General features: G+C 39.5%; 1 protein-coding gene across 2 annotated transcripts in view; it reads right to left on the bottom strand.

Moving 5' to 3' along the window:
• The window catches only part of USP53 (ubiquitin specific peptidase 53), a 32909-nt gene extending 31295 nt beyond the window's left edge, over positions 1-1614 (bottom strand). Inside the window, exon 1 of one of the 2 annotated variants that reach the window (XM_082051109.1) lies at positions 1564-1614. The gene's annotated coding sequence lies outside the window, so the exon portion shown is untranslated. The remainder of the gene's footprint in view (positions 1-1563) is intronic. The other variant, XM_082051108.1, reaches the window with a different exon arrangement.
• Between the last annotated feature and the right edge of the window lie 14347 nt (positions 1615-15961).

The following is a 15961-nucleotide window of genomic DNA, read 5'->3' as shown; positions in this document are numbered from 1 at the left end:
TCAAGAGGCATTAACCAAGGAAAAAAAGACAAAGTGTTGCTACTGAGATCTTGGAAAGCAACATAACTGAAACACATGATAGTGCTAATACCCTGACCCTGAAGTCCCATGGGTCTCACACCCAAACAATTCTGTCAGTAGTACATCACGCCCACTGTATGACTGAAAAAAGATTCTGCACTATCAAGTTTTGATAGGAAAGTCAAGTACATACTTTAGGTGTTTTTATTGTCAACATTCCCCTGGTCCAGAATAGCAACTTTTTATACAAGTAATTTGATATTTTTTAAAAAAACACACCTTACTTTGCAACAATTTGTTACGAGAAGAAAGGGTTTCGTATCATTTGATTATGCTAATTTCAGATTATTCAGATTACAACATAAACTCTCACTATTTTTATACCTAAAACCCCCCTTTCCTTCTACCAGAACAGAAGAGTTAAAAATAAAGTTAATTTCCATTGCCTAGAGGGGGAAGAGGATACTGTATCATCAGTCAGACACAATACTATCCACATGATTAAGTTTTTGCTGCTAAAATAATCCTAGAAGCTTCAAAGTTAATCAAGAGGGGATTTTTTGTATGTGCAAAATAAGCAGTAAGTAGAGATATATAAAACCCACACTTATTTTAGGAAAGGAAAAATACATGTGGAGAGAACAAGTCATATTTCCTCTGAAAAGCTGATTTTAAAATATTTGCATCGAAAATCCAAGTAAGGGATAAGCTTAAACCTGGATGAGATGCTAAGCAGGCAATTTGCATACATCTACCTACGTGCCCCTGAAACTCAATCTGTCCGAATACAGCAAATAACACAGCCTCCAAACACTGTAACCTGATTAAATTTCAAACAGCTCCATACTACCTGTACTGGCATTTCCTGTTCTAAACAGTCTTTGAAAACACTCCTGAAAAACTCGCTAATGGGCATGTGACTACGGCGTTAAACATTAACTTTACATTCTGGCTCTTACAAAGCCAACGTACGAGCTTGCAGCGTCTCGACCCGAAAACCGTGTCAGCGGCAGCCTGCCCCTCCGCACACCGCTCACCGTCCCGGGCAGCGCTCCCCGCGAGCTGTTGTTGACCGTCACCCACGCCGTCCTCAGGAGCGATTTAACCCCGGCGCCGCCCACCGCGGCAGCGCATCCGCGCCGGGCCCCTCCGCGGCTCGGCGCGCTCCCCGGGCAGGGGCCGCTGGCGCCCCGGGCGGGCGGTGGCGCGGGGCGGCCGCTCACCGGCGCGACACGACGCCGTGAGGAGGCGACGGTTACGGCCCCAACGGCCGAGTGCGCGGCGGCCGCCCCTCGGCGGGACGGGACCCCCGCGCGCCGCCAGACGCGGCGGCAGCAGGTGAACGGTCTGCAGGGTCCTGACGCCGCCGGTGGATCCCGGCCACCTCGCCCCGTCCCGCGGCTGAGCGGAGGCGGACCCCGCTCCCCCTGCCCCAGCTCAGGACCGCACTTGCCTTCCCCCCGCCGCCCCGGGGCCGCTGCCTCGCCTCCCGCCCCGCCGCGGACACGATCCTGCCCGACCCCCGCCGGCGCCCCCGCTCACCTCCCGTCCCCAGCGGCTCCCGCACGCAGCTCCTCTCTCGCCCCCTCCCGGCGGCGACTCCGGGCGCGACCCCGCCCTCACAGCAACTTTTGCTCCCGCCCCTCCTCTCCCTGAGTCTCGCGCTCCGGGGCGGTGCGAGCGCGGGCACGTGTGTGCGCGCGCGCGGGCCAGTCCCGGCTGGGAGGAGGGGGAGGCCTCTCGCGCGCGCTCCTCGTTCCCCCTCCCACCCATCGGCCGCGAGCCTGCGCAATGGAACAGCAGAATGGCCAGGGCGGGGAGCCGCGGGGGTGCGCCCGACGGTAGCCCGGATGCCAGGAAGAGGGAGGGGGCACTGAGGGAGGGCAGCCGGAGGGGGAGAAGCGCTGGGAGGCGATTGGAAGGGCTGAGCCAATCACAGTGCCGCCTCCCGCCCTGCCCGAAGAAAGCCCGGTAGGTGGGCGCGTTCCGGTCTGTCAGCAGGCTGCTGGGGCTGCGCATGCGCAGTGGGTGCCGTGGCGCCTTGCCCGTTCTCTCCGCCCTCGCCCCGGCTTTGGCGGCGCCCTTGGTGGCTGGGTGGCGGCTCGAGGCCTTCGCGGGGCCGCGCGCCGCTGCTCGCGCGAAGTCACGAGCGGGGCGGGGGTGGGGGGGAGCGCGCGCGTGTCCCGGTTCCTGCGCAGCCGTGGCTGCCCGCGCGCGCGTGGCGGGCGGTTGGCGGTTGAGGGAGGGCCGCGCGCCCGCGCTCGAGGGCCGCGGAGCGTTACCGGCCCTTAAACGGTGGGACGGGGCCGTGGGCAGGTAAGGGGCTGCCGCAACCTGCCGCCTCCCCGTTCTGACGCTGACTGAGGGTGCGGTTGTCCCAGGTGTGAAAGCCGCTGTGGCTGCACGCCAGGTAACTGGGAGCAGCTCTGGGAGTTGTCCAGCTACAGCCCAGGAAGCCTCTGCTGGGGCTGTTCCAAACCACTGGGTTCTCGAGTTAATGACCCGTTAAAATGAAGGAGGCAGTGGTTGTTTTTCCAGCAATTGTTTTCCAGTGCTCATTTCAGGATGTGTGTCTACGCACATTGGCTTTACTTAAGATGCCTGTGAAAACAGCCCAGGCGTGCGGATGCTAATGGCACCAGGGTAGCTTTTAAGCCAAACCCTAGCCAAGTGTACATACATCTCAAAACTACTTTGCATTTGAGTTCTGTATTGCCCAGAAAGATCCTATATTGTATATCAACTGCTTGTCATTGCCCCAGAGTTGTGTTCCCTATGATCTTTATCTGGTCTATTATTTTGGGGAGGGAGGGGTTTTCCTTTTGTTATTTGCAGAAGGAATTATATGTTGATGAATACTTAAATTCCTAGTTGCTCAAGTACCTTCTGTGTTTCACTGTTATTATCATCTTCCTGGATAAATGTGTAGATTTCATTAACACGTTTCATTTCTAGATCACTGATGTTATTTTAAGCGTTACCACACCCAACATGAGTCCTTAGCATACGCATGGTACCGAACACAACTTTTTATATTTTCCTTCTCCCAGTTGCCTTTTTTATGGTCTTTCAGGTTTGGAAAAGTGCTTATGTGTATGAAAACATGTTCACTTTTCCAATAGTGTCTTATGCAATAGTAGATAATTTCCATTATTTAAAGTTCACTTCCCGCATCTCCGTTAGGTCATCCAGATTGCAGTCTCATTTCGCTCCACAACTTGCTCTGTGGGACACAAAGCGCTACATCAAATCAGTTCACTGTCCTATGTAAACTCTTTTGTTTTTCTTGTATCCATTTTCATTAAAAAAAAAAAAAAATACATTTGGATCAGATTATCTGTGGTAGTGTTTCTTCCATTATATTGCTAGTGTGAGAAGCCCACCTACTAAGGCCATTTTTTCAGTTACACTCATCAACATTTTTCATGAAGTGCCCAACTTTTTACTTCAAAAAGCCTCAAAAATTATTTGAGGATAATTTATTTAAATTTTTCCAGGCTTTTGTTATATGTGGCCAAACATTCCAGCTATTTGGATAGTCATATTCACAAGTTGGAGTCACTTAATACAGGATTTGTATAAAGTGTTTCTTCTTGAGACTTTCAGGTGTTATGGCCAGTAATTGATAAGGATTTTTTTTAACAGACACCATACTTGTTTGCCTCTTATTTTCCTAGATTTTGTGATTTTTGAAGAGAATTGAATATCTGGCTTCATTGTAATAAGATTCATATAGTATATTGGCACAATGAGCATGTTTTTGATTTGGTGGGGTTTTTTTGTGTGTGTAGTTATTTCTTAGCTGTTCATTGATAGGTAATCTTTCTAGTTGTCACTAGAAATTTTAAGATAAAAACATGCTAAGAGTGCGTTAACATTACCATCAAAAATCCAGTTCTGTGGTAGTTCATCTGGCTATTGTATATTTATTTAAAATGTTCTGCTTAACATTTTGGTTAGTATCAGTGTAGTCCTTGATTCCTGCATTACTTCTTTGCAAACGTAGTCAAGCAAAGGCATCTGTGAATGCCAAAGTAGGATTATGACCTCATTCTGATTATGACCTCGTTTTGATATTTTTGCTTTTCCGTGTACTCTGCTATCTTGTTTGCCTCTGCCCTTTCTTCAGCACAAATTTGTTTTTCATTTCTAATATTTTAGTATTTACAACCATCAGTCCCTTGGGATTTATACTGCTTTCTTCTGTTCCTTTTTTCTCAGGCTAAGCATAGTCTGTGAGCTTTAATTATGATATATTTTAAGGTTCTCTACCAGTGAATCTTAATAGAGTCTTCCACACAGTTCAGACAGAGAATGGCACAGGTGTGGCACAGGAAGCCCTAAATGAGCTAAAAGAAGAATTTTAAAATTAGAGTAAGTGATGCAAGTGCAAAACAATGCTACAAGGGCAAATGATATCCTGGTGTAGTTATTGTCAGTACAGGATATGTGCTATGGATGATGCAGGGATGCAGAAGTATGTCTATGTGGTTTTAGTACTGATGTTTATGTAAAGTTTGGTAGTATTAGTAACATAGATGGTTAAACTGGAGAGTCGACTAGAAAGTTGAAGAGGTATTAAACTTGGAGGAAAGGCATCCAGAGTAAAGCAAAATAGGCTTGCACAGTTCTACTCAGTAATCCAACCATTCAGTTTTACTCTAGGCTAACAGGCCAATATTAGGATTTTCAGATGGAAAAAAGAACAGTGTTACAGGGTGGTTGATGGCAGAGATGGGTGTGACATGAAACACTGAGCTGGAGGAGAATGGAGGCAGTCCATACCAGATCCTTCAGCATATGCAAGGCATTGGGGTTTTGCACATGTCCAGTCCGGGGCAAAACGTATTTATGGAAAGTTATGTACCAAAAGAAAAACATAGTCAGGAGACATCAAAACATTTACAAGTTATTGCATTCAATATTTTTTTCAGAAAGCTGCAGGCGTCGTACATATCTTCATTGATGAATGAGCTGCAAATCTGTGTTTCACAGCTGCACACAAGAGGGTGTATTTTTGTATTAGAAATTTTCTATTCCAGTGTAATTTATACTTCTGTTGCCATTGGCTGATCTATAAGTAAATTCTCATTCTTTCCTCTGAAATAATGTTATTGTATCATGCGTTTTGTATATACAGTGTTTCTACTGACATTTGGATACCTGTAGCTGTACTGAAACGCTTAACACTTGACTTACTTAACACTTGGAGCATGTTTACAGCAATCTTTTTGGACAGTTATGATCCTGTTCTTGTTCAAATGATTAATAAATTCAAATCTTTTCAGATTGAAGGCATAAAAGACTAAATTCTGTGGGTTTTAAAAAAAATGTTAAATAATGTTTTATTGAGTAGGTAATTGATTTTGTTCTTGTTACTCTTGTTCTTCTGCACCGATCTTTCTTTCTCCTTATGAGCTGATAAGCATGTGAAATCAACTTCATACACTCAATGGGAACTGTGTCTGTACTTACTGGGGGATTTTTCAGAAAATAAATTAGCAAATTTTGTGTAGGGTCTGAGGCAGAAATTTCCACAAGTTAATGCAGAATTTAAGATATGGTTTATTAGTTAAATCTTAAAAGTATTTTCCATGAATGTAGTTCAGCAGTACACATTTTATTGCTTCATATGGTTGAGTCTGTTTTACCATTCAATCATAAAGAATTTTATGTGGTCAAGTACCATTTATCATTGACTTTAAGACAGTGGTGGGACATTCCTGTTATACTTGAAAAGTACGCAAAATGCCAGTGCTAGGAACTGCAAATATGTTTTTGTGAAGTAATTACTGAGCTCTCAAGAGAGTGTCTGAGGCTGTGCTACTCTGCTCAGAAGAAAAAGAAGAAAATCATTCTTCTAGAAGAACCTGCAGTTTGAAAGAGATCAGGGAAACTGGGCCATAATCTGCACAGACAGCAGCAGCATAAAGTTTGATTGAGTAAGATACTTAAGATGCTCTGTTGCCCAACTACCTAAGAATATGTGATTTTTCCATGTTCTCTAAGCCTTTGGTGTATCATTAGATCATATGTTTAAAGTTCTCTGCCTGGAGAGGAGAAAAGGAAATATATCAAGTGCCAAGACACTATTGTAGTTGTCTTCAGGAGCAGTGGTTTTGCACTAGACAGCTAGCTCAGTGCTCTTTGGAATGCTACAAGAATTAGCTATAATAAGAAAACAGATGGATAGGAAGGAGAGCCATAAAGGAGTAAACCAGAAAAAAAAAATACTGTCTTTATTACTTGCAACATAAAATAATAATCATATGCATTTGCTAGGAGTGCTGAAAGGAATCCCTAACAACATATTAGTCCAAGATCTTTTCTCTAGGTTTTGCTCAGCTGTATTATCACGAAAAGATCCAAAACAAGAACAGAACAAGTAAAAGATGTCTCTTCAGCTTGCAGTAAGATAAGTGAGAATACATTATTTCGTAGGTAACTCTAGCTGGCTATATTCCAGTCCTCAAGTTTCTCCTACCATGAGTACCTGTACCTAGAACCTTTCCTCTTAAACATGCTGGAGCAAGTTTTCCTTACATAGCCTGTAGCAAGCAGTGTCATTAAGCTTAGTCATCTGATTGCTTTGTCATTCCCACATCCTGTATAGAGTCTAAAATTTCTATGCACATCCACATCCATTTTCTTCTTCAACACAGGCTAGTGGAGCATTTCTTTAAAGACTCATTCAGACAAACCTGTGATGCTCAGTCAGGTAGTTTCCCACTCCTTTTTCATTCTTTCTGGAGCGCTACATTTGAAAGGTATTTTGTCTTCATAGCCTTCCTGGCTGTGCTTCTGATTATGGACTTGCTGCATGTCTGTTCATGCATACTGAGTCTGTGAGAAAGGGCTAAGCAAGAGCAAAACTCACAGAGTTGAGAACAGAATGAGGAGAAATCCTATTTAGGGGGAGGATATGGAATAGTAATGACAAAACAAAAGGTGAAAAATAAGAATGAAATAATGAAATGAGAGTTAAAAGTAGCAGTAAGAGAAGGAGAAGGAAGAAAAAAGAAATTGAGGATATAAGAAGATGTGAATGAAAGTACAAAATTGGTCGTGTCTGAAAAAGCATCACTTGTTTTTTCATCTTAAAAGCTCTAAGTTAAGCTTCGGAAGCAATGGGAGTGTTGACAAGTGTTGGTTTATTTTAGCTAGACTGCAAAAAAAGTCATACATAACACAGCAGACCGCAAGAGAGTTTAAATAAAGGGGCATTACAAACTTCCAGGGAGGAGCCTGCTGCATGCTGTCTCGTGGGCTGAGATTCTAAACTTCCAATTATTTCTATTCAAGTTTCTTCTCCTGCCTCCTTTCAATCAGCTGTAGACACACTTTCATAGACAATAACCACTATTTTTAAAGTCTTCCTTTAGATGCTGAACTAAACACTATATTTTGCTCTTATTTATTCATTGTACACTATCATGACTTTTTTTTTTTTTTTCCCAGCAGTTTTTCAAGTGCTGAAATGTTCAGTGGGGTGGCAAAAGCAGTTTCATTGAAGTCATCTAGAATTTCACCCTGAGAATAAGAAACATTGGTTTTCATTCTTCTCCAGACCTTTTGATGATAATGGGCCTGGAACAAGATCTGTGTGTGCATTATTGTGTTCATTCTTTAGGAACAAGGGAAAAAAGCTAGGGATTGCGTAAATCTGGCAAGTGATTTTTTTTCCTCTTGGATAATCCAGTTTCCAGTCCAATAGTCTAGTTCTGCGGAACAACAATGCAACTGAAATCCTCTCCAATTTTAGGCTGTTCCGTTTTTAAAGTTAGTTCTTAAAATCCTGGAAAAGTAGAAAGATCAGAAAATTAAATGCATGCAGTATATATCAGGAACTTTTTTGAAACTGTGTGCTCATGCTCTTGAAAACATGAAGTTTTAATTATGATCTTTGTTTGTGTTGCATCAGTCTTGCACAATCCTTTCAAATTTGCAGGTCTGGTTTATTGTTTTCTCTTAGGATATAAGCCAGTAAGAATGAATGTTTGCAACAGAAAGATAAAAGAATGAGAGAGAGGCTCCCTCAAAAAGCTCATTCCTTGAATTCACATGTGGCTAAATTGAGCTTTTTGGGTGAAACACAACATTAAGTAAAACTAAGACAAAAGAGCAGTATTCAATGACTACAAAAATTAGGAATAATATGGTGGTTAACATTACAAAATATGTAGTCTGTCTCATTAAAACTTGAAAATACATGAAATTTCTCCGATAATAGAATACAAAAATGTTCACAAGTATTTATAAACCTGATTTTGTCCTGAGAAATTGAACATTTAAAATCAATGAATTGAGTCCACACCTCAGTCTATACCTAAGCAAAATTTAACAAGGTTGTGTTATAGAATAGGCTGATTTAAAAACAAACAAACAAACAAAAACACGCCACACCAACAACCAAACCCAAACCAGATGGTGTGTTAAGTGTTCTCAGTGTTTATTGCATTTCAGGATTTAGCTTATCCTTTTTTATTTTAATTTATTTTAATCCTTTCTGAAGTTATATGTGGTCTGTAGTGTAATATAAAATGTTTAGCCCTACTTCTGTGCACAGAAGGTAGTATTCATTTGAAAACTAGTAAATTACTTTACACATGTAAAATTTATATATATATATGAGTTAAATCTGTACAAAATTTAAAACCCAGTATTCAGAGAAAATGATGACTTTGTGAATATTATCATGCTGAGACATCCCTGCTTTTTTCTGTTTCCAGAGCTAGCTAGTTCAAATGCCTCCATAGTATGGTCTGCTTAAATTGTGGAGGAATCTATGGGAATGTGGTTTTTTAAGCTGTCAGATGAATTTAAAGCCACATCAATTTTAACCTTTAGTAAAAACTTTTATTTTAGTCCCTGGATATTAATTCTCTTGTAAAGCCATGTCAGTACTATTTTTCTGGACAAGCAATGGAGGAGTAGAAACGACTTGCTTTTGGAGTCGAGTGAAGGTTTTCTTTGGGAGACTCAAAGCTGAAGTTAACAAATGATTAGTTTTCTGTAACATGGAGAGGACATGGACAGTAAGGTAGCTTGGCTTTTTGTAGAGTCTGAACGCTTTTTAGCTTCTCCTTGTACAGATTAAAAAAAAATCTGGAGGAGAATAAAAAAAATCAAGGAAATGGAAGTAAGTAGGATAAAACATCTTTTTCATAGATCATGCCAACCTTGCTTACTTTCTTTCTGTAATACAGTAACTCCTTTTCTAGATGAATGAAATTGTTAAGCTGAAGAAGAGGGGAATTAGTAAATTAATTGTCAGATGGGCAAAGAAATACCTCAGAGGGAAAGATGGCAATATGTTATGCTGAATGGCAAGGGAAGGTTCTTAGAGCTCTGTCCAAAAATTTACATTGAAGCTGATATTGTTTAATATCTCCATTAGTGATCTTGGCACAAAAACTAGAACTTGCTAATTAAATTTGTTGACATCACAAGGGTGAGAAACAGTTTGTGTAGGGTGGTGGTGTACCAGAATAATTGGATGACCTTGAAGAGCAGAAAAATAAAATGGGATAGATTAGAATAATATAAAATACAAGGTCAGGGGCTTGGGACTAATAAGAAAGGCTCAGAGCTTGTCATATAGTAGATAAGAGAATATGAGAAAAATGGATGTATAAGCCAAAGAAAGGGCAGTTGTGAGCTACTGATTTGATGTTACTGTAGAAAATGTAAATTTAGCCCTGAATTTCTTTTACAGATAAGGGAGTACGAATACCATGTGCAGTACATGTGGCTGGTGAAACTTCATCTCTAAAACTGAGAACAGATCTGGAAAGCCACATGCAAGAAATTGAACTGAGAAAAGCTGTAAAATAAATAAGTATACAGTTTAAAAAAATCCTTACTAAAAGGGAGGAGTGGACAACAGACTGAAAGAACTTGGATTATTCAGTTTAGCCAAGTGTAAAAGAACTCACAGTTTTTGAATATACTAATTGAAGCAAATATGACAGGAAAGGAAGCTTGTTTTAATTTAAAGGAAAAAAAAAAAAGCTTTTGTTAAGAAATTACTATAAGCTGGGTATGAATAAATTTAGAGTGGAAAGTAAGGGAAGGTTTTTTAACTGTCAAAGGTTCTCTACATTGCTAAGAGAAAATCTGATTGTTATATGATACAATGATCTATAATGTGCAAGGGACATACTGTAGAATGGAACTTGTTTTGTCCTGTGTTTCATTAAGGTGTAGTTAAAGCACACTTAGGGCTAAACTGTCTCATATATAGTAGTTTAAAGCAACCTTAGTCTAAACCAGGCTGATACAGGGGGTAGAGACAATTGTTAGATTTCTCCGCAGTGCTGCAAGTGATAGAAGCACTGTGCTGAACAGTGTGCTGCTGGTGGTTTCTCTTTCCTTAGAAGAGAACCAGCAGGGTTGGGATAAATCCTGTCTTCATCTCATGGAACTGCAGAGTTGCAGGTCTGCTTTACCATTTTCTTCCCACTGTGCTTCTGATTGCCACATTTTCCTTTCTCTGTGCCTATTTTATAGGACATAACTGAATGAATGGTAGAGTAGTATCATTAAATACATGAAGACATTTTTGTTTTTATTTTGAGCTGTATGTAGTGTCACTTTCTTTTCACAAACCATGCATTAATGAAATGTATCACTACAAACCCCATTTTAGTTCAGTAAATCTTGCTGTAACTCATCAGCTTTCTCTTCTTCCTATTTGAACAGCATGTTCTTTTGATTTTTTTCCTTGCCAGCAAATAGTCAAAATATTCTCATTACGAACCTGTGGAATGACATATTGCTAGAATTCAGCTGCCAGAATTAAGCATTGCTTGGCTTGTTGACATATGGTAGGCCAACCTAGGAAGAGCCTGTCATGCCTCAAATGTTTGTTTATAGTCATTTGTAGTTATCTTGCGTAGTCATCTTTCAGTAATCTTGAGTGTAATGACTACAGTAACTACTGTTTAAAGTTAATATTTTGCCCAGCTTGAGTAACTTGGCTCTACAGAGGAGTTTTACAAAGGAAAAGGAAGTCGAATGCTACTGTCTAGACTACTGCATGGCTGCTGGCGTTTCCACTGTGGGAATTCTTAGCCTGCTGCTCTCCATGCCACTTAAGATCTCAATCCTTACACTGTCCTTTTAAATGCTTCTCCACTCTTTTCCTGCTCCTGATCTATTTTCTTGCAGAAGAATCGTGTCATGTTATGAGAAGAAGATTTGAAACTTTTTTTTTTTGAAGATGACTGTCCAGATGTCCATCAGAACTACAGAGAAATCCAGTTCTAAGTTATACCTTCCACACAAAGCAGCCTGAGGGCATTCCTGCATTAATGAGTACAGCCAGCTCTGAACTGGCAAAGTTCAGGCTGTTCTTTGTACAAACCCCACTGAATATTTTAATCTCCATTTGCTTTTGAAAAAACAGTTGGCTCACCATATTCAGTCCTATTTTTACTCTTATAGTGATTTATAAATCCTCTGCCTCTTGGAAGTGTTATTTAGTATTGTCTGAAAATGTCTCTCTGAAGTAGGGAAGTATAGCAAATACTAGGCCAGGTGTTTTGGACAAAAAGTCTGTTCACAGGAAATACAATTTCCATCTGAAAATATAACATTTTAAAATTCATCTAGTTTCATCCAAATATAATAAGAAAGAAGTTATTTGGGCTTTTTAAAAACTAAAATTATGTCTTTCTATTTAAAAACATTCCAAATACTAATTTGTTGATACTTTACTTTGATCAGTGAAAATCTGTCCCCTGTAGAATGGAATTTGTTATTTCAAATAAAACGAAAGCAGAATGTTATTCTACCAGTAATAATTCATATATTTGTTATGCGCGATAGCCTGGAATATTATGCATATACTCTTGTACACTATTTTTTACTTTATTTTTTTTTTACCATGAAATGTCTTGTTTAAAATGAAAACAAACAAACAAACAAACCCCAACCAAACAAAACAATAAACACAAACAAGCAAAAAACCAAAACAAAACCCACCAACGTGCATTAGTGTTTCTATTTTATTAATAAGAACAAATTGTATATGTTGTGTCCAAAACCAGTCTGTGATGGACCTGGGTAACAAAGCTTGGATTTTTCAGGCTTCTTTTTCCCCAAGACTCTTCTTGTGTTCTGACTAGTAAAGTGAAACATTCCTTTCTCTTTTATCTATTTTCCTCAAACTTTGTATAATAATCATACTTACTGAAAAACTTACCTTGATATACTGTGAGCTGATGTGTAGTTGACATGTGGAACATGGTGAGTGTGGACACAGGGAGGGTGAGGTCTCACTGCACAGGATCAGGAGTCTTGCCAAAGGTGTAGCTGAGGTCAGGCTTTTGTGTTCCCTGCAGTGCCTGTGCTCTATGTAGGAGGTTTTAAGTTAACACTGGCTCTGTCTGGTTCTAACTTACATTTTAAGTGTTCTCGTTCCCATGTGGAAATTGGCTTTCCTCTAACTGATCCCATAATGGGTGTTTTGATGTAAATTAATAAACATCTGTACAAGTGACACTTGCTAGAATTGTCATAGTAGTTTAACATATGATTTTCATGAGACAGCTAGGACTTCTGGATCCTTCTAGTATATTATCAGTCTTTGACAGCACACTGTAGAAGATATTTCTAGAAAGAAATTGGCTAAATTTGGGGTGAACTTTCTCATACAGCTTTCTGCTTTCCAGTAATAGGTCCCAGATTCAGCTCGTATAGTAGCCATTGTCCATAATAGGCATAGTTACCACTATTAATTTATTTAATCCTGTTTTGAAGTTATTAATAGTTTTTGACCCACAACATCCTATAGCAGCAGGTTCCACATTTCAAGGCACTTTTTGAAAAAGTATTTATTCTGTTAATTTTAAATTTGTTTCCCTATCATTTTATTAAGAGTCAGTTTGTTCCTGTGTTATTGTTCCCTCCTCATCTTCTCCATACCATTCATAGAGACCTCTGTCGTAACTTCCTTTATTTGTGCTTAGATAGTCTAATCACCGTTTCCTTGTTTTTCATTGTCTTTTTATTTTCTGAGTCTCCTTTACTCTTAAACCATGCTAACTTTTTTAGAAGGAAGGGTTAGAGCTCTATAGTAGTTTTACTTACTCTGAACACTTAGCCTGCAGACTGTTTATCATAATGTATTATTTCCTTGAAAGAATTTTGCTCTTTCAGTTGCTTTTTAATTTCATCTTAATATGTCTTTTATATTAAATTTTTGTTTCTTAAACTATATCAGTATGTTGACTGCACGCTATAACTTTTTAATCTATATTTTCACACTCAATTACGTAACAGCTCTGTGGCAAGCATGTTATTTATAAATAATTTAGAGCACTTTATTTGTTTTTGAACAGTATGTAGCCTATGGGAATAACGAAGGAGCCAGCACTGCATGGCTTGTCAGCCCTGTGGGGATCTTCTGGTATTTCTGTCTAGACTAATAGTAATTTATAGAACCCACACTGAGAAATTCTAAGCTAACATACATAGGATTTTATGTTCCACAGTCTTACTATATTTTAAGAAATATATTTTATCCTGTTGTTTTAGGGATGGCCTGGCATATTTTGTGCTGGTTAGTAAGGCCATCTAACAACTGAAGCAGAATGCAGGTTATTCATGACTGCTCTGAAAATAATTTTTAGAAAATCTTAGTAGATATGTGCTCATTTTTCCCCCTACATTTCCATGCAGTTTCCCAGAGATGTCTGAGGCATATTAGGGTTATTTGCACTTTGTCATATGTACCATGCAAAATGGACTGCTTATGTAGTTAGGTCCAGCTCTACAATCTTAAACATCCTTCTTATGCTGAACGCATAGTAGCTTTGGTAGTGGCATACATTTCAATTTCAATTACAAATACACATTTGAAGTGTGATAAATGCCACGAATGATGAAACTGTCTGCACAGAGGTCAGTGCCAAACCCCTTGTTTGTTTTCACTGGGATCAGAATTCCACCTCCAGTGGGTTTTTCATGCTTCTGATTGAGACAATATTACATATTACATTAATTAACACAGAAATACTCTGAGACAATAGAATAATATTTTATTTCCACAATTATTATTTGTATGGGTTATGCAGGGGGGAAAGCAGCCAAGACATGCTGATATATCTAAGGCATCTAAGATGTGAGTATGCAGCTAAAATAAATATACATCTGAAGTACAAGATTAGGTATAAACAAAATGTTTCTGGACAGTAATAAAGTAACAGCATGAATTGTTCATTTCCTCGTACTGACCCATAATCTCTGTTACACAATAACTAGAAAACAATCGGCTGCAACTTTTTGTTGAAATTGGGAGAAAGACCATATGTCATTTCTATTACCGAATTCATGCAAACATACCTTATACCAGACCAGCAAATAGCATGCCATCAGAAATCAACATCACAGAGACTGTGGCCTGCTGGATTCAAGAATGAATTTCAGATCATCTACTGTATGAAGTACTTCTGAAATTACTTCAGTGCTGCCAGTTAGGGACTTACATATTAGGGTAATTTGGCTTATTAGCTCAACTAAGTAAAATGAGATATGAATACATACTTTTTATGAGTCTGGTCAACGTATGTGAAGTAGGAATGTCATAAGTGATACCGATAAGCATAGTTTCAGACCATAACTGTATAGGCTTAAAATACAAACTCTTTCTGATGACTGTTATAGCTGATATCAATTTTATCCTCAACACTGCAGGCAGCATAAGCCATGAACCCTGGCTTTTCATGTCAGAAGAGGTTTACGGTGCAAATGTTTTAAAAAAAACCTTATATTCATGGATCTACTCAGAAGTAGCTTACTTCTTTTCTACATAGTATAATCACAGGGTATTTTGTATAGATTGGGAAAGAGCAGATATATTTTCTTAATCCACCACACTTTTAGTGAAAACAGTTAAATGAATTTTTGAGTTCGCTCTCCACTGCTGCAATGGGTACCTTAATTTAAATAAAAATGAAGCTTAAAAAACTTTGGAAACAAAGACTTCTAGACATTTAAAACGATATATTTACTCTCACCACTTTTCTGCCTTTTTGTCTTACCCTTTAGACTCTTTCTCTTTTGGAACAATAGGGGTGTCATGTGATAAAATGTAGATGATGTTATAAACACATTTTCTAAAATATTTATGTACCTGTGATCTATGTTTGTGTAAAGCTGTGCTTATGTGATTTTTCCATTTCAGCTGTATTCCTTAAACAAAAATGAGCTTTTAGAAGCACCACTGAAAAATTAAAAATATGTATTTGTTGATCTTTCCAGACATATAACTAAAGAAACCTTTATTCTCTCACTTCAGAGCCATCTCTTTGTCTAAAAAAATTAATACAAATATTGGCCTCTGAAGTTCCTCAGCATTATTTACCCAAAGCTAGTCTTTCCTCTAGTTACAGGATTCATTTCAAGTGCCATATTAATTATCTCACACAAAATAAATGCAGGTGCTAAACCCCATTGAAGTCAATAGAGAATCTGAATTCCCAGTCTTAACAAGACATCTTCCTTTGTGGCTAAGGAATTGTTTTTTGGCAGAGAGATTTGTTCATTGCAGTGGGACTTGCACAATCAGGCTACCTCTAGGCTGATGCACCCAGGGAACATTCCTGGACACTGGCACTCGATCCTTGGTGGTGTTGAATACTCAGAGCATTGCGCAGTCCTACCTTGTGCCAATGAATGTTCTCCCAAACAATTCCTAAGTGTGGTTCAAAAGTTTAGTGTGGCCAAGAGCCTGTTCCCAATAGGGGAAAAGCCACCCAGTATGGCAAGTTTAAATAGTATGGCGGCAAACTCTTCTCCGACCAGTGACCTTAGTTTTAAAAAGAGCTGTCTGGACACATCTGATTTACTACTGTATATGTTCACCCTATGGTAGCAGAGCCAGGAGAACTGGAGGCACAGAGTTCTTATTCTTCTGCTGTAGCTGATGATTGTAGCT

This window comes from Streptopelia decaocto (assembly GCF_964273445.1).
Source record: "Streptopelia decaocto genome assembly, chromosome: 4".
Classification (NCBI taxonomy): domain Eukaryota; kingdom Metazoa; phylum Chordata; class Aves; order Columbiformes; family Columbidae; genus Streptopelia; species Streptopelia decaocto.
The sequence above is the reverse complement of the archived record's forward strand: the minus strand, read 5'-3'. Positions and strand labels throughout refer to the sequence as shown.